Source organism: Pimephales promelas, chromosome 13 (assembly GCF_988280905.1).
Source record: "Pimephales promelas chromosome 13, fPimPro1.hap1.1, whole genome shotgun sequence".
Classification (NCBI taxonomy): Eukaryota; Metazoa; Chordata; class Actinopteri; order Cypriniformes; family Leuciscidae; genus Pimephales; species Pimephales promelas.
The window spans coordinates 32,333,817-32,358,479 of NC_142781.1; the positions used below are offsets into that span (position 1 = coordinate 32,333,817).

General features: G+C 36.9%; 1 long non-coding RNA gene across 1 annotated transcript in view; it reads right to left on the reverse strand.

Annotated features, from left to right (window-relative positions):
* Positions 1-24,453, reverse strand: part of LOC148976876 (uncharacterized) — a 65,710-nt gene extending 41,257 nt beyond the window's left edge. Inside the window, exons 1-2 of the long non-coding RNA XR_016146077.1 lie at positions 24,360-24,453; positions 16,567-16,623 (exon numbers count right to left, since the gene is read on the reverse strand). This is a non-coding gene — a long non-coding RNA (uncharacterized LOC148976876). The remainder of the gene's footprint in view (positions 1-16,566; positions 16,624-24,359) is intronic.
* Between the last annotated feature and the right edge of the window lie 210 nt (positions 24,454-24,663).

Here is a 24,663-nt window from a genome sequence, read left to right on the forward strand (position 1 = left end):
TCAGTTTGTCCAATAATAGCAGACAGGAAAAAAGGAGCTGGCTGAAGTTCAGGAAGTAGTGCAGCTGGGCATGAAGCAAATTAGACATGTGGAACATAACATTTTTTTCACACAGTGGAAGTCAATGGTAACCAAAAAAAAAGTTTGAAAACTTTGAAAAAAACCTACAATATTCAAAATACCCTTTGAATAATTCTATTTTCTTTTCTTTTGTGTTCCTCTTATCTACTTGAATGGACCAAAATCTACATACTGTAACTGTTTGTCAAAATTATGTTTCAATAATATTTCAAATTAGGAATAAAATATGACGGGTATTAATTGTTCTTAAAAAAAAAGGCAGTTCCATTCATGTTCCAGAGTAAACAAACACACGATTGACCATTTTAACTATAAGACGTCTTATTGAATGACCATTACACTTTCTTACATTACAATTTCATATGTATATAGTTTCAGAGCTTAAACTGTCCTCCTCATTATAAACAAAACATTTATTTAATCAAGCTCCAAAAATGGCTTGTTTTGATAATGCAGGATCTGTGACATCACACATGCAAATACATTTGCATATGACTGTCTCTAGAGCAACACATCAGCCAATAGTTTTACACTATCGGACAATAGGCCCCGCCCACTGGCGTTCCGTCGCGTAACGGCTGACACTTGCCTACACTGGATGTGAGGTTCGCGTCAAAAGCAAACAAAAGCCATTATAATCGCTGATGCTGTCTACACTGATAAAGATGTGCGTTCAGTTTCTTATGTAGTCCACACACTTGAGTCTATCCACAACAGGACAAATGGAAGAGTGAAAGAGCGTTCGCATTGACACATCCAGTTTAAACAGCTGGTTTGAGTCTCTGTACAGATTTCACAAGGATCCCAGCATCGGAAACAAGTGGATGATTTATTTTAAATGGCATGCAGGATTGCATCAGAGTTTGTTCGGAGCATTTAGTTTTGTAAACGAAGCACAGTATAACGGACATATATATACATTTTTTTTTAATTATTTTCAACACTTATTCTGAATCTCTGTCTGAAATGATCAATTTTTGAGGTTTAAAGCTCCTTTAAGGCTTGTATATATAGTTATGCAAACAACTTTATAAGTGAACCTCAAGGAATACACCAAAATAAAAAGTGCATGTAATGACAATTCAAGGTTGCAAATACTTAATGTAGCTTGTTTAATCTCTTTTAAGAATGAAACCCCACTGCCGCTTGAAATAGGCACAGACTTGCCCTCCTTTAAGGACACAGCATGATTCATAACTGATCAATGATCCATCGTTTTTTAGATGATTGAATGTTTTTTTTGTTTTTTTAAATGAAAGCCACAGTCATCGGCCAACGTGATAATTAGTTTAATGACCCTCTTACAACTTTGTGCCTACAAGGGCAAAACGTACTTTTTACGAGGAAAGTTTGTTTGCTGCAAAGCTACTACAAGTAAACCCTTTGTGGATTGATTTCTCTGAAAACTGTAACGTGACTCGGCCCGTAGCCGAGTAGATCGAGGCCGTTCCTCTGAATAAAGTGTTGAGGAAACCTGTTTGATAATAGTCTTTATTTTTCCACAAGGCTTTTGGGAAATCACAGAAAACAGGTGCATGTCATTTCAAACATTTATGACTCTCTTGTTGTTTGGTTGCCAACAATCTTCAAAAGATCTTTTGTATTCCACAGAAAAAAAGAAAGTTATACATGTTTGAAACTACACGAGGGTGAGTAAACAAAAACAGACTTTTCATTTCTGCATAGACTATCCCTTTAACAAGACGACCTCTCAGTATTGCACAGATAAACATTTCTAGAATGGTGTTTCCTTGTGAGACTGTGCAATTGCATCATGGTTAAAGCGTTGGTTGTGATAGTAATTTATAATCATTAATTAGTTAGCGAAAACCTGCAGATTTTTATATTAATTTCTTTGTACCCTATTGAGAATTACTTAACTGGAATGGCTCTATGACGAGAGTCTCGTTTTTTAAAAATTTCGTAACAAGCTCAATACAAATCTGGTACATTGCTGTTTGTGTGAAAACAAACATGTTTTTGTGTTTACTGACGAGGAATCATGAACACATATGCATCTTGGGAAATGTCCGTCCAGTGGCAGTTAATCAAATTACCCAGCATCTGTCTTCTATCAGATTCCCTCCACGCTGCTCAATACTTCACGTTCTTTGGTTAAAAAAAAGAAAAAGAAAAAGAAAAAGAAAAGAAAAAAAGGAGGGCGATTTAGAGGAAGTTGGCGCCGGACACACTGACCTATATGTTCAGTTTTACAAACTTCCCAAAGCACCTAGACTCTCAGTATGAGAAGATCTGACTGATGATGGACATGTGTGTGTGTGTGTGTGTTTTATTCAGTAATCGTATTTCTTCAAGCAGCCTTGGGCGCAGAGGTGCAGATAGCAGCCTGTAAATCATCAGTGTAACTTGCGCGCACACACACACACACACACACACATTCAGACAACAGAAGAGAATGACATGCCTATTAGAAGCTTTATGTAGCCCTGAGGCTCACCCACGGCCATGAGAGAGAGAGCATCACAGAAGAAAGAAAAAAGTGTGTGCGGTTGAGAGAGTGTATCTTTACGTTAGATCAATAATCCCTCCATTTTTAGTGGAATGAAGCATTTAGTGTCAACCTTATACTGACCAGCCTTAATCAATTATGCACACATACACACGTTTTCACTTAAAGCAAATATTTTGTAGAATAGATCTATTCATAATGTATATATGTGCAAATATTAGTTCCATTTGGTTTGGTTTGTCTTAACTAACTTTTTCAGACAATTTTTCCCCCAAGGTGTAACTAATTAAATCCAAAAATCCTACTAACTCTTAAACCTTAAAGTTTTTTTTTATTGCCATTTTATGGTTCCATGAAGAACATTTAACATTCATGGGACCATTCAAGATTCTTTATACTGGAAAGATTCTTTAGATTTAAAAAAAAATGTTTTTAGAAGTTTTAATTTTAAGAGGGCTTGACTGAAAGGTTCTTCTATATGGCATCACTGTCAAACCTCGTCTTTTTAAACATTTATGGAACTCGTGGAACTAGAAATAAACTGCTCTCTCTTATGTGAAGAATTGGGAAATACGATTCATTTTGGGTCAAACAAATGAATCACCTATTGATTCAAATGAGTGCCTGAACAGAGAAACACTATGGGTTTTTCAGTGTCCGATTTTGCAAGGTATTTCCCTTTTTTGTGTCGTTGTAGTTTTGAATTTTCAGCCTGTTTTGTAGCCAAAAGCCTTTTTTATTAAGAGAAACTTGAACTGGTAACTGGTATTAATATATTAAATGAAGTAAGCGAGATTAATTTTGTGATTCCAGAAATGTTAAAGGAGTAGTTCACTTTTAAAAAAACTTTTGCTGATAATTTACTCACCCCCATGTCAACCAAGTAAAAACAGTAATATTGTGATATATTATAACAATTAAAAATAACTGGTTTTCAATTTAAAAATATTTAAAGATGTGATTTATTCCTGTGATCAAAGCTGAATTCTCAGCATTATTACTCCAGTCTCCAGTGTCACATGATCCTTCAGAAATCATTATAATATGAGGATGTGCTGCTCAAGAAACATTTCTGATTATTATCAATGTTGACCCCCATGTCAACCAAGATATCAATGACTTTCTTTCTTCAGTCGAAAAGAAATTAAGGATTTTGATGAAAACATTCCAGGATTATGCACTTCATTGGGAACCAAACGGTTCAAGGTCCAAAAGACAATTTCAGGGCAAACTGTTCAAAGGGCTTTAAACGATTCCAGACGTTGAATAAGGGTCTTATCAAGCGAAACGATCGCTCATTTAAAAAAAAAAAGTTTACGTTTTATAAGCTCAAATGGACGCCTTGCTCTGTCTGGAATCGTTTAAAGCCTTTTGAACAGTTTGCACTGAAACTGTCTTGTGGACCTTGAACCGTTTGTTTCCCATTGAAGTCCATTATATGGAGAAAATATATCTTTTTGACTGAAGAAAGAATGACATGGACATCTTGGATGACATGGGGGTGAGTAAATTATTGGCAAAAGTTTTTTAAAAAGTGAACTACTCCTTTAAGCATTGTACACTATTAGAGCATGGAAATACAAACGCATAATAATTTACTCTTTATTTATAGAGCTGTATTTCAGATTTAATTTAGGAAAAGCTGAGCAGTGAGGCATTGTGGTGTTCAAAACGGACTTTACTTACATAATGCAGGAATTGGTGACACCATCTAAATAGGAAAGTCATTTTAGGGGCGGAGCAAATTCTAGGCTACATTTTGATCGCAGATTATGAACATTTTTCCTTTAGAATAATGTGCATTGATGAATCATTCATAATAAGACCAGGGAATAAGAAAGTATGAAGCAAGAAAAAGTTGTTCTGCATTCATAATTTTTTTAACATTGTTTTCAAAGATGAAATCGGGGTGCGTGTGTGCTTGCGCAATGTTTTGGCTCCTGAAAATGTTTGCAAATGTGTGTGTGTGTGTTGGCTGCAGGGTAGTGGCTTCAGTTTTAGAGAGTTCATTGGAGGAATGTTGAGACTCACTGACAATGTGTGTGTCTGTATGAAAACCAAAAACAAACCCAGTTAAACACACATACAAACACACACACATGTTTTATGGGGATTTTCCATAGACATAATGATTTTTATCTGTATAACTTTATATCATCTGCCGTAAACCAAAAACTTTCTGCATTTTTACATTTTCAAAAAAAAAATATCATTCTGTATGATTTATCAGCTGTTTTCCTCATGGGGACCAAAAAAATCTCACAAGGATTCTAAATATTGCCATTTTTTGTCCCCATAACACCTGAAACACACACACACACACACACACACACAGACACACACAGTGAGTATTTATTTTACTCACTATAGTGTGTTTTGTGTGTGTATGACTGCCGGAGAATTCTAATGACGGAGATAAACAGAAATGGAACGAGTCGACGTGTTTACGTGCACTAGGAGATGATGCTGGGAATGTGTGTGTGTGTGTGTGTGTGATGGATTGTGCTCTGTGTATTGATAAATATGAGAAGGTTGAGTAATCGCCTAAGGAAAGGGCAAATTAACAAACGGATATCATCACCTCTTCTCATTTCTCATCTCTCTCACGCACACACACACACTCACACACAGCCATGCTTCAGTGACAGTATATAATTTAATATTTGGTTCGTGGCCTGTTCTGTTTAGCCCTGTGAAATAAACACATAAATGATCAAAGCAAAAATTAACAGTGCCAGCTATTTTTCTCCATAATGCAATATTTTCCTTTGCTCAAGAGAAACAAACACACATTATTATATGACCCTGTACCTGTGGTGTCTCTAGATAAACACGACCTGCTTTTCAAAATGTACCAGATGCAATCGAAAGATAAAGTATGTTCACAAAAGAAAAAAAGTAGAATTATGTGGATAAAATCTCTTTATGTATTTTGGATTGTGTATATATTAGTGCGTCTCATACGTGTATGTAACAGTGCCAAACACTGACCGGCATTAGAGGGGGAAAAAAAGACAATGAAAATATTAAATCGTAATTATTATCCAGTAGAACCCCTTATGCTCATATGTGGAAATTAATTAAATATTTCCTTTAGAAAAATATCTCTCCACTCGGCTCAAATTAATATCTTTGGAAATGAGAAAGAAACGCCCGAGGAGCTCTTTCAGTTTAAAACCTTTTTAAATTGTAATTATTAGTCCTGCATCATGTGTGTAAGCCTGTTTTAAAGCCCATGTGACTGACAGAGCACTTTACATTCAGAGGAAATCAGGAACTCTTTACCTGTCCGATTAAAATCAGGATTTATGCGTACTTGTCTCCAATTGAAGTGAATTATTAGTGTAAAGGTTTCACTTACTCTATCTACAATCTGCCACTGATTTCAAATCAAATCAAACTGATATCAATTAATTCATGTTGTATGAAGCCTATGATACATTATATAATCGTAAAGCATTCTTAATGCCTTATCATACATACACCGGTTGTATGTTCTTAGATCATTGTTTATATGGATGCATGTTATCAATATTTTGAGATTTTCTGCATTGTCCAATAACCTTTCTTTCATACACTCGAAAAAAATGCTTGGTTGTTTTAACCCAAATGTTGGGTCAAATATGTAATTTGAACATTTAACCCATTGGCTGAGATTGTCCATATTTGACCCAAAGATAAAAATAAAACATCCCAGCATTTTTTTAGAGTGATATTTGATAAATATTCAGTCAAATAATATATCTTTTAAATTATCATTCAATTGCATCTACATTCTTGCTCTCAATAGATATGGGGTTGTATCAATCTCCAAAACAAATATCTGTTGACCGTTAGCATACACTCGAAAAAATGCTGGGTTGTTTTAACCCAATTTTGGGTAAAATATGAACAAACCCAGAAATTGGATTACATTTTTAAACATAATTTTTAACCCAATGTTTGTCTATATTTGACCCAACGATGGGGTAAAACAACCCAGCATTTTTTTGAGTGTATTTGATAAACATTCAGTCAAATAATATATCTTTTTATTTATCATTAAATTGCATCTACATCATTTCTTGCTCTCAATAGATATGGCGTTGTATCAATCTCCAAAACAAATATCTGTTGACCATTAGCACACTCTAAAAGATGCTGGGTTTTTTTAACCCAACTTTGGGTCAAATATGGACAAACCCTGCCATTAAGTTACATTTCTAAATGAAATTTTTAATGGCTGGGTTTGTTCATATTTGACCCAAAATTGGGTTAAAAGAAACAACCCAGCATTTTTAGAGTGTACATAATATTTGACCATATACAGTATCCATATACATTATAAATAGTTATATTCTGGACAGAAACTGAAATCTACAGTATCAATATATTGAAAATGAAATTGTACGGATACAGAATTTGCTTTATAGAAAACGTTAGCATGAATTGTCACAACAAATCCCGCGTTTGGCAGACTAAAACACTTTCCTCAACAGGACTAATTTAGGACTAAAATGCAGGACTAAATGAGAGTGGGCCCGCTTTGGATCTTGGAGTGTCGTTTAGGCAAAAGCTGGTTTAGTGAGCTGGACAGATGAGAGTGGCGTGAGCCCTATTAGCACGGCTAATTTCACTCCGCGGATGAAGCGAATGAGTCGAAGCTCCTCTCATCTCTCCTCTCCTCAAAAGCCTTTTCTCCGTGGATATTTAAAACTCCCTCCATTTAACCCGTTTCAAACGCCGCTGCCTTCTCACGCTGACCTGAAAGCTAACAATCGATTCCATTTTTCTTTCTCCTTATCTTCTTTTCTCTCTGTTTTTTTTTCTTCCTTAGTACCTGAGGCAAAGTCTTATGTAAAAACACATTTATTTTTAATGGATTTTTTAATGAATTTTTTAGCTGGCCTATTAATACAGGCATTAATTATGTTACGGCGGGCAGTGAGAGGAGAGAACGGTTTAATCCCGTCCTGGAGACATACGCTGCCAGCTAGATCATCTAATGCCTGGCCAACACACACACACACACACACACGAGAGAGAATCATTAGTTGTACATAATCACACTTGGTTTTTCACATAGACATTTGTGGGGGGAAATGTGTCTATACATATTACATTAATATATATATTTAGATGTTTTTGAATAAAGTGTCCTATGCTCAGCTAGACTGCATTTGTTAAGTAAAGTAAAAACGGTAATATCGTGATATATTATTACAATTAAAAATAACTGGTTTTCAATTTAAATATATTTAAAGATGTGATTTATTCCTGTGATCAAAGCTCAAAGTCAAAGTCTTCAGTGTCACATGATCAGAAATCATTATAATATGATGATTTGCTGCTCATAAACATTACTTTTGTACAACAATACTTTTGTGGAAACTGTGAAACATTTCACTCTAAAAAATGCTGGGTTGTTTTAACCCAACTTTGGGTCAAATATGGACAAACCCAAATGTTGGGTTAAAAATGTAATGTAAAAATTTAACCTAATGGCTGGGTTTGTCCATATTTGACCCAAAGTTGGGTTGAAACAACCCAGCATTTTAGAGCATTTGATGAATAGAAAGTTCAAAAGAACAGAATTTATGTGAAATCTAAATCTGTATAGATCGATAGATAGATAGATAGATAGATAGATAGATAGATAGATAGATAGATAGATAGATAGATAGATAGATAGATAGATAGATAGATAGATAGATAGATAGATAGAGTAAACACACAAGAAAAATGAATGCATACACACACACACACACAGGCACACACCTGTGTTTTAACCAGTGTGTGCTACTTCTCATACATACATTCATAAACACACACACACACACACACACACACACACATACACACACACAGAGAGCCTGGGTGGACACTTAAAAGCCACATGAATAGTGGAAGATGTGGGATAATCCTGCCAGAGAAGAGAAGCACTCAGAAAGCTCGCCTGCAGGCCACACACACACACACACACACACACACACACACACACACACACACACACCAAAGCCACTGTGCAAGAGAACCCTGGTGCATTAGATGGCCAAGGCCAGACCTGCGGGGTGTGTGTGTGTGTGTGTGTGTGTGTACTGCCTAATGTGCCTTTATGTTTCACAAGAAAACTTCAAACTCATTGTAAGGACACACACACACACACACAGACTATTGCTAGAATTTAGAGTTGTGCTCGGTAAAGGTGTTAATTACTGCTAGTTTAGAATGCTAATTAAATGTTTCAATTAATTATTGTGTTTGTTGCCAAACCCTGCTGTTAATTGGAGGTGGGTGGAAACAGAGAAAGAGCCGTTTGACAGGCTTTCCCAGCGGATGTGTGTGTGTGAAATCAGCAGCGTGAAGCAACCGTGGAAAGACCTAAGTGTGTGTGTGTGTGTGTGTGTGTCAGAAACATGAAAGAATACAAACACAAAAGATACATAGACAAAAAGAATAAAAGCGGCTTACAGTGGTGTTTATTTTCCAAAACGAATTAAAGTAAATTGTAAGGAAATATGAATTGTGTACAAGGCATTAAAATGCATTATGTTGTTTGTCTTTAATATATATGAAAGTAATATTTACATTAATAAAATACAATATATACATACTATATATAATATTTAGTATTTATTTATGAATAAATATGGTGTCTCTTTTTCAATACGCATTAGCATAATGAAATATATATACATACACACAGTAAGTAAAGTACTAAAGTCTTTTATTTTGTGCCTTGTAATAATTTTTTGCACGTCTTTTTTCCTATCGCTCACCGTCTAGTTCATTATTCACTCATTTACCTCATTTATCTCCATTTATGAGACAAAGGCCTCGGCGATAAGAGCGAGCTCATCTGTCATTTACACCGGTTATTTGTCCTTAAACATTTTAAATAGACGGTGATGCATGTGTGTGTTTGAGAACGAGACAGACAGAGAGAGAGAGAGAGAGACCGGGAGAGTAAATCTGTCATGGTGATGGACACAGGGACTATCTGAATATGCAAATGAGCTGCTGCTGGAGCTCTGTTAATCCCGCCCCCTGGGCTATTTCCTGTCTGGATCAGGAAGTAAGGGAAAAAAATGAAACTCATGATCAGCAGTTCTTCTTCTGGCACACACACACTTCATAAATATGCATTTACTTTGGTATCACACGTTGGCCAAAAAAGTGTTATTTTGACACACGAGTGGAGATTAAATTCTGTCTTTCTGTCTGTCGTTCCCCGTCTGATGCTCTCATATTTATACACACACCGTGAAATCTGCTCAGATCAATGCATCTCTTGTCATCTCTCTACCTTTGACGTCTCTCTGGATGGGTTTGGAATGAAATTGTAGGCAGTAATACCGTCTTTAAAAACAGTATATGAAACAGAACCTATTATACATTGACATGCTCACTGTTATCGAATTACCTCAGTAATTCAGATCATAAAAGTCTAAAATAAGCTCTCTTTTAGCATTCCCATTCATTTCAATAGCAGTTTCTCAGCTGGGATACAAGGCAGAAACGTATCTATCCTGGAGTGCGTTTCCCGAAAGCATTGTTAGCCAACTATGGTCGCAAGATCCGTCATTATCAGCATAGTTTAACGGGTCAGTGTTTCCCGAAACAATCGTTCCAATGAACATTCGCAAACAGCATCGCAAAGTTGTGTGGTTTGAACGAAAGCTCTCGACCTGTGGTTAAAAGCAGAGTTTCTATATTGCATAACATTTGGACGTAATAAATCCTTATCTTGAACAAAATAAGCAAGCTGACATTCAGTACAACCGGTGCCTTTTATTTAGAACAGAGGGAATGCATTGACGTCACTTTCCTGCCGGAATAACCCCCCTCAGCCTGAGTGGCAAAAGATCTGCTGCGTGACTGGATTTAATAGGGGAAACTGCGAAAACGCGACTAAAACGAACAATTTTATCAATTTAAACTGGACTCAATATAGTGTTCCTTACAACTTACTAAAGATCCAGTGATCCATGGATATTGACACGCAGCCAGGAATCGTGTTGCCTGACATTTATGTTTGCCTGATTTCGACACCGGGGAAATAAAAGCAATATAGACCTAAACATATAGCAAATTTGCCTGTGGACGCTTTATATAAATACAATATTGGTAGGTCTAAATCCAGGTGATCACTTATATCAGTGTTACTGTAAAAAAATATTTTCAAGATTTGTTATCACAACATATTTCTTTTGTCAAATCAACTTTATAATAATTTATTTAGCTGAGATAACTTATTATTTTGAGTTTCTGATGATTAAATTAATCTCCTTCGTTGTATTAACTCCCTTTTTCCAGTTCAATCAACTTAAAATTTTAAGGCAACCCAGGTTACTTACTTTTTTATGTTAAACCAACAATATTTTTTTACAGTGTAGTAATCACAACATTTTTTCTTTTGTCAAATCAACTTAAATAATTTATTTAGTTCAGATAACATATAATTTTGAGTTTCTGATGATTAAACCATTCTCCTTCATTGTATTAACTCACTTTTTCCAGTTCAATCAACTTAAAATTAAGGCAACCAGGTTACTTACTTTTTTATGTTAAGCCAACAATATTTTTTTACAGTGTACGTCGTTGTACGGGAAACGCACCCCTGAGCTGTGATGTCAAAGATTGCACACAGAGAAAATAGTCAATTTCATATTTTTAACAGCCTTCCAGAAAAAGAATCAGGCATTGGTAAAATGTCTACCGTAATATAGAGCCCGACCGATAAAGCATTTTGAAGGCCGATACCGATACAAATATTTTAGTTTTAAAATCCGATATTCCGATATATCGGCCGATATTTTATTTATTTATTTATTTATTTACTTTAAACTGGACATGATAGTCACAAATTTTGTCATGCTTATTTGAGTTAAGACAACTGATGGGGATGTTCTTTTAATTGTTATTCAAGCAATGTATCGTGCCCAACTCAAAGAGGTTTGCTAACAGGAACGGTTATAGAGTACCCTCTGGTGGACAAACTACACAACTCAAACACTCATGACATGGTTCAAGCGTGTTTCGTTCGTTTTTATTTTATTTTTGAAATATTCATTTATCGGCCATTATAACTGCCGATACCGATAGTTTGGAAAATGCCTAATATCGGCCGATAATATCGGTCTGCCGATATATCGGTCTGGCTCTACCGTAATATAATTAAATATTAATGATTTTAAATGGCCGCAAATGTAAAAAAATAGATGAATAAATGGTTAAGTATGGCATCCACCAGCAGGGGTTAATGGGGCCATTATTACCCACTTTTGTGTTAAAACATCTTAACTTTTGTTAGTCTGATGAACTAATGAGTCAAAAAGAAGATAATAAGTCTGATTTTTCGCCTGGTTTGTTCATGACACTGCTGGTCAAATTCAGCACATTGCTTTGTGGGATGGTACAAAATCTGTCATTGGGGCGGTATCCTTTCACAAAGTACTAATATGTACCATTTAGATACTAATATGTCACTTTCGGGAATTACATGCACCTTTAAGATGCTAATATGCACCCTTCAGGGGTAATAAAGATACAAAAGTGTACCTTTTGAAAAGTGACAGCATGGTTACATTTGAGCAAATATATAGCTGGATTTGGCATGCATGCAGCATCAACACACTACACTGTAGAAACATTATTAAAATGAAAAATGAGATTAAACTTGGCATTAGTGCTATAGAAAATGTAGGGGTAGTACCTTTCACTGGAGTCCTGGCCATTTAATTTCAACTGATTTCAATCAGTTCAACTGATTAATATCCTATATATTTAATGTTTTTTTTCTATCAGCAAAAATAATTATTGTATCAAACAGGTTTCCCCAACACAGATCAAAATGTTCATGCATGAAATTAATTGTAGAACATTAAACAGTGAGAGTTTATCATACATACTGCAAGTAAGAATTGTACATTATTATGTATTTATCTGTGACTGGTGTTTTCATGTTTTTTGGTTGAATTGCTTCAGGATAACCTACAGCGGGTCCCTTACTTTACAGTAGTCATGGTAATAAAGGTGTCATAACAATACGCCGTAGGTGCCGTTCAAATAAAAGAAGTAAACACAGATGAGATGACAGGTGAGAATCTGCGTTATCTGAAGCGACTGGCAAATGACTGAGATCATGCGGTGTGTGAGTTTTACTAAGATCCGCTGGGTGTGTTTGATCTTTAATCACATTAATCATTTTCATTAAGGTGCTGAAAATCAGTCTGTCACGATCTTCACTGTCATTCTCTCTCTCACACACACACACACACACACACACACACACACACACACCCACACCTTAGGCCAGGTTTCCTGTGTCTCATCATACTGTTGAGGATCAAAACAGCACACCTGCGGCAATTATCTCTACTACTATACTGTGTGTGTGTGTGTGTGTGTGTGTGTGTGTGTGTGTGTGTGTGTGTGTGTGTGTGTGTAAGTTTCACTGTCTTTGTTCTTTCAAATCCTGACATGACGTTCACCCTAAGGGGGCAGATCCAAGTCTGAGAAATTCCTAAGCCAAGCACTTCACACACACACACAATCATCCGAAAACAACATTCACAGCTACCAGTCCAGGTAAAAAGAAATCTCAACGTAAGCACTTCCATAATGCAGAAGCTCGTACTTTACACAATAATCCATTTTGCCCTCGAAAAACAAAAGCAAAAGAAAACTATAATTGGAAAAGAAAGGTAGAGGTGCTGGATGCTTTGAAGTTACTCTACAACAAAAAGAGGAGAAAATGGAGATGCGTCCTCAATCCGAGCTTATTCACAACCTTAATTTGACGGCTTTTTTAATTATTCAACAAGGGCAACTGGTTGAATGCATATACTGATCCGTGCCTGTTATATTTCAGCACATTTTATGCATGTCAGTCATGTGTAAAGAGCTGCCAGCAATGATCTTTGGCAGGCTTTTAAAAACATGATAGCAATCCCACTGATTAATCATCACTCTCTTTTATCATTATGACTAATTAAAAGTGTGTCACGTTCGTATTCTGTATGCCTGGAGTAAGATCTCTGTAAAACTGAGAGAACGTGAGCCATTTGACTTAAATACACAGATTAAAGCAGTCCATCCTGAGCTCACTACAACGATGGGCCAATGCAAACGTATTGCAGTTGAGAAATTGCATGGGAATCATTAAATAATGCATTTTTTTTAAAGAATATATATATTTACTGTACACTCACAAATGTGCTATCCATGGATCCTATTATTAATTCGTTATGCATGTTGGTTCTTATTGTGGTTCTCTCATCTGCTTTTAGTGTCAGGATGTTTGCATGAATCTCTATTAAAATCAAATGCCCAAAGTGGTGTCATCCATCTTTTTTTTACAGCCTATGGGACCAACAAGTATTACATTTTTAACTATAACTAGCAAACGTCCAAAGCCAGTGTGCGTTCAGGACAAGAGGCGAAAATCCAATCGGATCTGTTAGCCTGGGAAAACCCAGACAATTTCCGGCAAATTTAGATTTGCTCTAAAAGTTAGTCTGGCAAAGAGCTCATTAAAGCCCATTTCCAATCCGTCGAAATCGAGGCACCAATCAGAATTGTTGGGGCGGGCTTTACACAATGACAACAGTGCTAGGATTTTGAAGCAAATTTTGTAGCCTACATTACAAAGATGGAGGCCGCCGTCGAACATCACTCGTTCCAATCAGCTATCGCGTCTGTTTTCAGCGATTTTAACGTTTCCATTTGTTAAAAACAAAGCAAAAATCTCCGCCGCTCTGCATTCGTCATCTCCTTCATCACTCTGATTGGTTTTAGATCTATCCGCGACGTCCGTTGGTGACGCCGCTCTGGAAATGATTTGTCTGTGATGCTTTGCCAGACCATAATTCAGTTACAACTGAGAATGGTCTGGTTTTAAGCAGGCTATGGATCTGTGTGAACCGGGATTGTTCTGTTATGTAAACGTAGCCTAAAATAATACTGGTGCAAAGTGGTAATTTCCAGGACTAGCTGAGAGCAGACTTGAGAAACTCAAGCACTTATCAACAACGTATTCTGGTTTATTTACGAGAAATCTGTCCTCATTTGTTTAAAAGTTTCAGTCTGTTCCTCACACAAAGTTATTGTATGGTTTTAGAAGGACTTGAGGTGTATTAATGTCTCCTGCAGTGCATGGGGGAATCTTCAATGCCACTGCAAAAAGAAATAAAGTCATATTTAACCTGTGAGTTCAGATGTGAGTTTCCACTCTGTATTGAATGTGATGCTTTAAAAAGCCTGCGTACCACAAAATAACCAAGCGCCAGCCATTGTAAGCAAGATCATAGAGACGATGCTTTAGGGAAATGCAGCCCTGAATGTTGCATGCAAAAACAAGCGTACAGCGTGACCAGACTATAATCTGATTCACAAACAAATGACTCTTTAGTGAATCAAAAAATATACAGTGTAATCAGTGATTCCTGAACAAATGACTCTTGTGAACCAGATCTTTTTAGTGAGTCAAGAAATATACAGTGCAACCAGTGATTCCTGAACAAATGACTCTTGTGAACCAAATATTTTTAGTGAATCAAAAAATATATAGTGCAACCAGTGATTCCTGAACAAATGACTCTTGTGAACCAGATCTTTTTGGTGAATCAAAAAATATACAGTGCAACCAGTCATTCCTGAAAAAATGACTCTTGTGAACCAGATCTTTTTAGTGAATCAAAAAAATATACAGTGCATTCAGTGATTCCTGAACAAATGACTCGTGAACCAGATCTTTTAAAGTGAATCAAAAAATATACAGCTCATTTATAAGTCTGATTGCCAAACGAATTACTCTTATGAGCCGGTTCTTATTAGTGAATCGAAAAAAAAATAGTGAAGTCTGATTCCTGAACCAATGACTCCTACATTAGACGACATGCAGTTTAAAATAAATTAAAGAATATTACAAATAGTTGTATGATCTACTTGCGACAATTAAATTCCTCCACCTAAAGATGATTTAGAAATATTTCTCCACTCGTACTTTAGCAAAATATATGAGCTTTACATTTCTGTTTTCAAACATCCGTTTCTACTTTAAACACATATCCCATTAATTTACTTAATAACAAACCTGTTGTCTGGTTATTTATTGACAGGACGCCACTAAGTCTGTAAGCCAGAACGTTCCTTACAATAGTGTATAATGTCTCCCGTCTGCTGTCATAACTCTTACAATACTTATTTTTTTCAATACTAATTTTAGCAAGAAAAATTTTATTGCAAGTGGATCACACCAGCGGACAGTTGGTCGTGAGCTCTGACGGCCGTGTGTGTGTGTGTGTTACTCTCATGAATGTGGACTGTTTGAGTGGAAAGACTGTTCAGAAGATCTAAATCCCCTGAGTACAGACAGGACCCCAGATCAGACAAACTAACCCCTTGTACCCTCCCACACACACACTCCCTCAGGACACCAAGCATTCAAACCACCTGTGGTCACTGCTCGTTCCACCCTGCAGCCACCTTTTAATGAAGCCCTGCTGAGGTGCATTCTGGGAGAATTTAAAAGACACATTTTCTTTGCCAGCCAATCGTGAGCATATCAAAGCCGACACTGTGACCTGATTGGATATAAATATGCAATCACGTGAATGAATGCATGACCATATGTGATTGTGTTTCTTTCTAATTTATGTGTGGGTTTGTGCATTATTGTCCATTTCACAACAAGATCTTCAGATCTTTACAGTTTTGAATATATATGTTAGCCCAAAGGTTATCTAGTTTGCTCCAAAACAATGCCAAAATTCACATTTAGAAGATATAAACATTCAAAACTTGTGATGCACCAACATAAATTACACACTTTTCATACTACACATCCTCAGCATGACTAAAGTGTTTTGCTTTAGTAACAGTTTCATATTAAATCTAAAAGTTGAATCTATTACACTGCAGCGATAAGCTGTCAAATGCGACTCCATAAGAGTCGCAGAAGCAGAAGACCCCACCGGGTACCACTCATCTCCACTACAAATAGGAAAAAAAGGCAACAATTTGCAAGAACTCACCAAAACTGGACAGTTGAAGACTGGAAAAACGTTGCCTGGTCTGATGAGTCTCGATTTCTGTTGAGACATTCAGATGGTAGAGTCAGAATTTGGCGTAAACAGAATGAGAACATGGATCATCATGTCTTGTTACCACTGTGCAGGCTGGTGGTGGTGGTGTAATGGTGTGGGGGATGTTTTCTTGGCACACTTTAGGCCTCTTAGTGCCAATTGGGCATCGTTTAAATGCCACGGTCTACCTGAGCATTGTTGCTGGCCATGTCCATCCCTTTATGGCCACCATGTACCCATTCTCTGATGGCTACTTCCAGCAGGATAATGCACCATGTCACAAAGCACGAATCATTTCAAATTGGTTTCTTGAACATGACAATGAGCTCACTGTACTCAAATGGCCTCCACAGTCACCAGATCTCAACCCAATAGAGCATCTTTGGGATGTGGTGGAAGGAACGGGAGCTTCGTGCCTTGGATGTCAACTGCAAGATGCTATCCTATCAATATGGGCCAACATTTCTAAAACATGCTTGTTGAATCAATGCCACAAAGAATAAAGGCAATTCTGAAGGTGAAAGGGGGTCAAACACAGAATTAGTATGGTGTTCCTAATAATCCTTTAGGTGAGTGTACAAGATTTAGCAAAATCTCTAAAGATTGTATATTGTAGCCATGATACATATCATCATACTATGGAAGCTTGTTCCGCCACAGAATAAAACAATTTAAAAGATAATTGCGACTTTTTAATCACACAATTCTGACAATTCTTTTCTCAGAATAGCAATTGCAAGTTATGTTGTTGAGAAAAATATTTGAATTGCGAGCCATAAAAAAGTTTTCGCAAGTTGCCAGTTTTAAAGTCAGAATTGCAAGATATAAAGTTGCAATTGTGAGTTATAAAGCCAGAATTGCGTTCATATCATGATATTCTGAGTGGCGGAAACAAGCTTCCAGTTACAGTGAACTGTGCTTTTGTTGGTTGGTTTACCCCTCCCCTCATTTTCTAAAAGAATAATGTTCGTTCTTTTTGTCTTTCTACCTCAATAAATCTATTCAAAAACTATGCGTGTGCCATCAGAGATTTTAGTCCTCCTAAGAAACATCTGTATGAGTAAGTCTGTAGAATTCATGAGCTATAGACAGTTCAGACTTCAATGAGAGAAGAGTGCAAGGGAACGAAGAGGAGGGGAAGAGAGCGAAATAAACCCCATGTTGGGAAGAGAACGTCCCCTCGCAGACGACTCCTCATTCTGAGGCGCAAACGGCAGGAACGTTGACTGCTCCACCAGCTTCACAGATCAACAAACTAATGTTGACATCTATCGCTTTAAAAAAACAGGAAGAAAAATAATAAAAAAAAGACTTTAGCAGCAAAAACTAATAATTGCAAAGCAGCCAATTAAATGGAGAGAAGGAGATGAAACCGTCTTATTTCCCCTGGTGAAACGCGCTTCTGCGAGCACATGAAAAGAAAAGAGGAAAATATAATTCCAGAAGCTGACAGAACTCATTGTTCGTGGAATTTTAAATTCAAAAAAGTTAATAAAGCAGCGGAGGAAGATGAAGAGAATTTGCATTTCTCAGATTAACAGCCTGTACAGCAGCAAAGGAGATCCACGTCGCCCGGGGTCATCATTTAAGAAACCTTTGCATATTTTATTTAAAAGTGGGCTTGGGTTGGCGGGGTAATAAGACAGACAGATAATGATTGGAAGGTCGGCCCTGCAGGGCACGTGAGAACACACACACACACACACACACGAGGAACGCGCAAATAGTTCTCCATAAGGAGGCCGCATCATAGATTACACTAATTACACACTGATCATTTATGAAACGTTTTCCAAAGGTTTTATTATTATTATTGTTGTTTGTTGCTGTTATTGCATTCGTTATTGCAAGTGTGTGTGTGTTAATGTGTAGCTTGGAGGTTTCTCCATTGCTCATATATCGTGTGTTGCTCGTGTTGTAATGAGAAGAAAAATAATCTCACACTCGTAAATCAGATTTGCGTTGTTTACGTGTTTGTTCGGAATGACCACAAATGTGTAATTAGAACAACATTAATTTGTTTGTGCCGTAAATTATTAAAGCTGGAAGTTTTTGAAGCAATGAAAAAACATGACATTCACTTCGTGTTGCGTTAAAACAACTTGGATGGATGTGAGGAAAGAGTGACAGACAGAAAAGAGTGAGCCTAAAAAGGTGAGATGGTGCAATTGGTTTAACCCTTATGCTGCATTAGGGACATTTTTGGTTTTTTTGCAGTTTAATTTCTTTGACCATTTTGGCTGTTTTAATGCAAATGGTATGAAATTTGGCAAAATTGTGACTTTTTGGATACATGTAAAAAATGTGATCCCATTTTGCAAAATATGTATAACACACACTGTGTAGATCAAATAGTAACACTCAGCACCATAAAGACCAAAAAATGGCCCATTGAAACCCATTAAAACGTTGTTTAAATCTGAGGCTGTCAGTAATACATGAAACATGATTTTTGCACAAACATCCTTTCATTTTGAAGCAAAAGCATTATATTTGCATTATATAGTGTATTCCACCAGATGACGTCACTACATATTTATTCCCTATGGGTGGAAATGCACCTTATTTTAGGCAATAGGCAATGTTTAATAGGTGGCCATTTTTGGTCTCTAACGCGCTAAGTGGGATTTTTTGCAAAGTGGGACTGTGATAATCCAAATCTAAAGTTTTCTCTTTGCATTTAGTTTATTGAAAATAGTTGCATTTTTGTGTTTTTTGCTCTTATACAAATAGATGGTTTCGCAAACAAAACTGGTAATTAAAGGGTTAAAATCCTGAAATTGAATACATTTTTGGTAGTTATGATGAGGACTGATGCTGGTTAAAAGATTTAACTTGGTAAAAGTGGAAAATAATAATAATATATAATATTTTAGGCAATGTTTAATATGTGGCCATTTTTGGTCCTTAATGCACTCAACGGTGTTAAAAAATCTAATGCAGCACAAGGGTTAAACAGTCTTGCATTTGAAAAGTAATTCTTCTAACCCCATAGATTTTGGGTGATTTTAGCAAGGTTGTGTGTATGAGACACAACAAATCATCCACTCACAAAAATCAAACCCAACATCCTCATTAGTTACACACACAGATTGATGTGGAGATTGAATATACACATTAACACACGGCTGTTCAGTTCAATTTAGGCTAAATATAACTTTAAACTACATTTCACAAAGAACATGTGACTGGCTCTTTCATATGCCATAATTATGTGTTTTTTGGTGTTCGCTAAGTGGCTTTGTAGTAGTTGTGTTTTTTCACTCATTCCTATGCAGTTGCTAAAGTGTTCTGGGTTGTTTCAAGGCTGTTTGCCTCAATGTAATGTAAATCTATGGGACTTTTCCCATTTAATCATCCACCATGTGAAAATCCTTTAGAAAAGTGAAAGGACCTCTCTAGAGAAGTTTAACATGAACAAGTTTCATAAAGGGTCAGGGGGGTTGTTCAAATCTGTTTAAAATCGACCTCAAATAGCAGGTTGATATCTTTGCGGTGTTGTGCAAGGTGGGTAAAATATTGTGTTGTACATTACAGTTCTGAATTATTCCAGTTGGCTTTGTAGAATCTAAAGCTCATACTCAACACACACACACACACACCACACACACAGTAGCCATCCTTGACCTTAACCAGGCCTGCAGGGTTAGGACGGAACATTACAACAGCGTTTTATGAATTATTCATTGATTCACTGTCCTAACTCTCTCTCTCTCTTTCTTTTTCTTTCTTTCTCGCTGTCTCCACACTCTCTCTATCTCACCCGCTCTGGGCTAGTAGAGTTTGAGTGTGTTTTGACCGGTGCTCTGATACGGAGATACTCGCACCCGCAGCAGGTAGTTTGTCCTCCTCGGTGTGCCACAATTCCCTTTAGACCCTAATTAGGGCTCTTAATAGCTGCCTTTATGACAAAAAATATAAATAAAGGTTAATTCTAAATCTACCACACTCCAGTGAATTGCAAACATGAATGTGTGTGTAAGTGAGAGAGAAATGTGTTTGGAATAGCAGAATACCATATGCTATTGCTGCTACACACATTTTATGTGCATTTAAACACTATTACAACAGCAAACACTGCACATTTCCTACAATACAGTAAGCTCAAACTTTAACTTTCAGGTGCATATATTAATTTACTGATGTATATATACACTACTGTTCAAAAGTAAGTAAGATTTTAAAATGTTGTTGAAAGAAGTCTCTTCTGCTCACCAAGACTACATTTATTTGATAAAAAATACAGCAAAAATATAATATCGTGAAATATTATTACAATTTATACCGTTTTCTATTTGAATATGTAAAAACTTAATGAATTTTAAGTTCCAGTCTTCAGTGTCACATGATCCTTTAGAAATCATTCAAATATTGCGATTTGATGCAGAATCACACATATGCACCGCTTGCTGAATAAACGTGCATGGAGATGAGTAAATTGTTGCATAATAACTTTCTATTTCTAAAAAGTATACTGCGCAATATTCAGTAAAATATCAGACTGGCACGTCCGCATACACGCGGATAGCTCAAAATGCGTAGAGATAACACGCCACTTGACTCGAAAGTGGCGTGTATGTTTACGCAAAAGTCATGATGTCATGTTGAAAATGTAAACTAGATTTCTTAGTCGTACAGCATGATTACAATTTTTAAAGTAGTGCTGAGCATTACAGTTATTAGGAGACTAATAGAGTTTAGTACTTAAATTATAGTAAAAAAAAAAAAAGTTTAAATAAGAAAAAAAAATTATTAAATGAAAATTATTACTTCGAAACAGTCCAGAGAATCATTATCAGAGAGCAGCAATGCATTATGGGAGATAATCAGCACAGACCAGAGGGCAGAACTGCCAATCCAAGGATTAAACTCTGCCAGAACCTGACCTTCCTCGCAGCTAAACACACACATGAAGACACACACATACACACATGCGGTTTGAATCACTGTGTCAGAATTTCCTCCTCTTTCTCTCACATACTATCTCTTCTCCTTTATCTGTTCTCTTTCTCCCTCCTGCTTCCCTTACTTTACATATTTTAAGTTGTCTTTTTCCTCCTCTCACTTACTTTAAAAGTCTAGTTTCTGTGAATCTCACGAAACCCGTCAAAAGCATGCCTGGGTCATATTTCACCATGCACAAAATCAAAAGAACAAATAATAAATTATATTTTGCTTATAGAAGTTTGCATTGGGAAATTATTTTCATGAAAATCTAAGGCATTAAATCATTTACTCAGTCCTTTGTTGTGCAAAACTCACCTTTTTTTTTTAAATGTTTGGCAAAATGACCACAACAATTAAAGTGGATTGAGAACAGGGGCTCAAGAGCCATACAATAAATAATCATCAGAAAAGCATAAGGAAATATTAATCTGAATTTATCATATCATATCTTTGACCATATTATTCAGTAAAAGCCAGCCTTGATAATCTTGCTAAGCAGCTGTGGTCATTAATCACTTTAATTTAGCAGAAAAGAGTTGTTCAAAGGTGAACTTTTAGGTGAACTGTTCTCATATATATATATATATATATATATATATTATATTTAAATTGCAAAGTATTTATACAACACGGTATTATTTGTCGTGCTGCCATTTTAATTTATGCTGATTTAAATATGAAAATATTGTATTACTGTAACGAGAATCCCCACTGAAAATAGTAGGAAATATAACCATTAGAAACTCAAAACACAGTGCAGTAATGGGAATTTGGAGGTAAAATGTGCTTAACTGTCATGAAAATAATGTCTCAATGCAAGTCCTTTATGCAAAACGTGATTTCTTTAGGGTGAAATGTGACCCGGACGTGTTTTCACCCATAAACATTTGTCTTTCATTTCACTGTGTGTCCAGTGTTCTCTTCAAGTCTGACCACAGCACCAACTTGACCAACAGAAACACATCCAACAAATGCGCCCAGGGCTGCGAGTCCTTCAGAAGACACACACACACACACACAAGAGGCACTCTGACAGATGGATTCCTGCTGTCGGAGAGTAATGTGACCTTATGGAGGATTCAAGCATCATGTATGAGCAGCGGATGAATATTACATAAAGCGTTTGGAAAGCTTTCTAGTTATGAATATGAGGTTGTGTTCTTAAGCGTGTTTGTGGCCATGTGGTTGTCTATTTTTGATGTGTGTGCATGTGTTTTTTTTTGCATTCTATATGTGACTGTGTACTTGCATGTTGTGTGTATGTGTGTGTGTGTGTGTGAGGCCAAGGCCTGCTAAACACAGCCATATTCTGCAGATAACCGGATTAGGAACGAGGCGTATAATAAGTCTGTGAATGTGGCCCCTGGCGCTGCTGTAATCCTCTGCTTTGATGTCTCTCGGCTCCATCAGGTGCGAGCGGGCTCTCGGGCCCCGGGCTGAAGCTCCGCTTCGCAGCTCAAAGTGCCTCATTAGTTTTGCCTGTTTACTAAACTTGGCCCCTTGTGATGGAAAATAGTCAGATGCACAGCCGAATCCTGTCGACGATGCACATTTCTCTCTTCTCAGAAAGAGGGAGGGAGAGAGATGGATGCCGGAGACATCTTGCAGTGTCCGAATTTACCTCAGCACCAGCATATGTTCATTATCTGCAGATATCGGTTTCATATACAAGCACTGGGCTAAATTATGCACGAGAAAGGATGTACATGCAGTTTAAGAAGAGCTTAATCTGCATGCATTATACAAATCTTATAGGGGATATATATTTTCTATATTATTCCGATTGAAATGTTACTTGTGTGCATGCTATGTGTATATTATTTACATGTATGCGTTTGTCAGACTCGTTAAAATAACTACATTTTATTTCAAACCCACCCAAGGCCTTGCTGTTGAGCTGGAATATGCGTGTTTTGATTATTTGTGCTCAAGACAAGTGTGTTATTTTTTTGTGTGTGCTGCTATTTGAGTGAAGCCTATATGTGTGTGGATGTGTGTCTCACTCAGCTGCAGATTCTAATTAAAAATATCACAATAATTAAAGTCTTCACTCTGACATGCACAGACTGCGCTACGCCTTCAGACATTCCCAGCTAATTAGTTAATTAATCCAAACGCAAATTATAAGCAATAATTAGTCAGTCAAGCTTAACGTGAAGTCTGGTGACTCGTAGCGTTGCTTCGACCTCCTTATGTTCGCTGTCTCTGCGTCTCCTCACACGGGCTCCTTCTCTTGGAATCATTCCTGCTCTGGTTAGATAATTAATTTTCGGCTCTTAACGGATTTAACAGCAGATTTGACAACGGCTCCCGTAACGCTCCGGACTCTCACCCTGAGCACAGCGACACAATTACACATCACAAACAACACAGAGCAGCGTGAAAGAGCTCTTATTAAGACATTAGACACACCTACTCGTACACACACACACTACCCCAGATCATACACACATTTGACGTTCTTCTTACACACTTGTTAGCAGTGTTTGCTAAGTTAAGTAGCTAGGCCTATCAGTATCAATATCATTCATTACTTGGGCAAATCCCCAATCATTAGCATAAACTTTTCAGTTTGGCTAACAGACTATAAAAATGAAGAAGGGACCTAAGCAATGTCATAGTAACCACCAAAACACCTTAGCAACTGCATTAGGCCCAACTCGGTGGGCCTAACTTTAACGTTACATCTCAGCACCTGTGTAACGTTAATGACCCCGGCTAAAACCCCTCACAATTAACTTCACAAATAATGTTGCTAATTCATTGTCTAACGAGGAAATTTAACATTCACTGACCTAAGAATCGTCTTCCCTCACGATAGTTCACCAGTCGTGTCGTGTCTCCAATTTTCTGCCGTGTTTAAACATCAAAATGAGCGATGCCCGCCGTCGTGATGAATGAATCACAGCTTTGAGTCGGTTCTTTTCTAGGACTAAACGGTTCGAGAGTCATTCACGCACTAAATCGCCCACATAGTACTCAGTAAAACAGTGAAGACGTACTTTACATCAGAGAACAAAAAGAGAGCTGAATATGAGGTGAATATTTACCAAGGATCATAATTTTGAACAAACATGCAAAAAATCGCCCAGTATCGTT